The sequence below is a fragment of the Haematobia irritans genome, chromosome 2, assembly GCF_050003625.1.
Source record: "Haematobia irritans isolate KBUSLIRL chromosome 2, ASM5000362v1, whole genome shotgun sequence".
Classification (NCBI taxonomy): Eukaryota; Metazoa; Arthropoda; class Insecta; order Diptera; family Muscidae; genus Haematobia; species Haematobia irritans.
The window spans coordinates 232909401-232911489 of NC_134398.1; the positions used below are offsets into that span (position 1 = coordinate 232909401).

At 27.2% G+C, this 2089-nt stretch overlaps 1 long non-coding RNA gene across 4 annotated transcripts; it reads right to left on the reverse strand.

Moving 5' to 3' along the window:
• Window positions 1–350: 350 nt before the first annotated feature.
• LOC142225390 (uncharacterized) lies at window positions 351–1772 on the reverse strand. 4 transcript variants are annotated; one of them, XR_012719258.1, is made up of 4 exons: window positions 1685–1772; window positions 827–900; window positions 667–759; window positions 351–596 (listed from the first exon to the last, which is right to left on the reverse strand). It is a non-coding gene; the product is annotated as an uncharacterized LOC142225390 (long non-coding RNA). The 4 variants fall into 4 exon arrangements; XR_012719256.1 differs by lacking the exon at window positions 1685–1772 and adding an exon at window positions 1540–1669 and having other exon boundaries at window positions 827–903; XR_012719255.1 differs by lacking the exon at window positions 1685–1772 and adding an exon at window positions 1540–1655.
• Between the last annotated feature and the right edge of the window lie 317 nt (window positions 1773–2089).

Here is a 2089-nt window from a genome sequence, read left to right on the forward strand (position 1 = left end):
GCCAAAGATTTTTTTCATCTAGATAAGTTCATGATTTTCTTATAAATAAGTTTATGTATTGCATCGTATTTTAGTTCATTCTTACTACGCTGTGGGAAGAATGTACTTACACTCATTCAAAATATTCCTGCTATCCGGAAAAATGAACAAGTTTTTGGGAATCCTATATTTAGAAATTGGTTTCAAATAAACTGTTTATCAGTATAATTTTCAAAGAAGTAAATAAATTGAGGAATTAAAGGTACAACAAGCCTGTATACAACTAAGAAATTTTTCGTACAATATAAGACAATTTTTCATAACTACCAGTATTTTATTTAAAAAAATTATTATTATATTACATAAAACTATGGCTTATGATATACAATAAAAGAAGTGTTTTTATTCGTACGCTGTATGCTGTTACTTTTCGGTAGTTAGTAATTGCTTCTTCAAAAGAGTAATATTCTATGTTAGTAGAATGAAACTAATTAATATCAATTTCCATTTTTTATCCATATGAAAGATATATGCCATAAGTTGCTATTTTCATTTCATTTTTGTCCAATTTCACCGATATCGCTAGTTTTTGTTGTGTGGATTTGCGTCATAAGCCTCTGAAGTTAAAAAGGTATATAAAATATAAAAATATTATCAAATTCTATGGTATTTTGATCTTTAACTTACAAGAGAATTTTCTTAGAGCAAATAGGGATATCAGCTTAGTTAGCATTAAACAGTAAGAAGATTCCAAAAAATACCATTAGATTTGCTGTCATCCTGCAAATGAAAATTATTTTTAATAAATAGAAATTTTGGCTTTATTACAAATGGACGAAAAACTTACCACATTGAAAAAAATCATCCAATTACTACATTAGTGGAATCATATCCATGCACAAATGGGACATTTTTGAAATCCTTCTCCGAATATAAATGAAATAAAAATATTATAAAATTAGATATAATTTCCACTTGTCAATATAGCATTTAGTATTTATGGTGGATATTAAGTTTGAGTTTAGTGGCTAAAATCCCAATTTTTCATGATTAGTTTTCTTTAGAAATGCATGGGAACAAAATTGAACCGTTTTTGTGTTCATTTAAAATTTATATCAAATTTTTAGTAATTTGAGGTCGCTGAATCCAAATTTACACTTGTTTTTTTAAGAGCTCGACTTTTTGAGATATACGGTTATGTTCAAAATTAAGGCACTTCCGCTATATATGTTGGAATAACTTGAAAACGATTCATCATATTAAATTAAAAAAACAGCGTTCTACATAAGCTTAAAAACGATTTTCTGTTCTTAATCGTGTAATCCATTTAAAAAATATAAACTTAATAAAAAACTTGTTTCGAGCTATTCTCCATCAAGTTATATTTAAATTTGCATCGAAGGCGTATAATTTTATACTTTTCTTACTGATTTATGTCTGATTTTAGCACCTAAACTCGAACTTAGTACACACCTTAAGGACTCGCTATAACATAAAAATATAGACTCAAAAAATTGTACTGTGATCCAGATGTAGAGTAAATATAGATCATTTTATTACCACTCATTATGAATATTTTTATGTAAACCAATTTAAAACCGCACTAATTTTAAATTATTAATAGAAATATACAGTTTCTTAATATGTGATTTATTTTAGAGTTATTTATTTTTTATCAATATAAAGTGTTTTTGTTTTCTCTAACATCACACCATTCACTTATCAGTTTCTAAAATGTTACGAAATAAATGTATTTTTATTAATAAAAACAAATACCGCACGCAAGCGCACCACGTGTGCGCTTCATAAATGCATCAACAGAACTGAATGCACCAATAAAACTCAAAGACACAAATAGTCATAAAAGACACATATGTAAAGAAAAACAACTCCACACACACACATGATCCCTTTCTGATCTCGCTATTGCAACAAAACAACTATCACCACAAAAGATACCAACAACACACATTCCATAACATCATCGCAATAACAAACACAAAAAAAAAAAAAAAAAAAGATGATGCAATAATTTCATAATTTCTTCTCACTTCAATTTCCAGTATCACGTTTATTGATTAGTTGGTATTCTATCTATAGGATAAGGTAA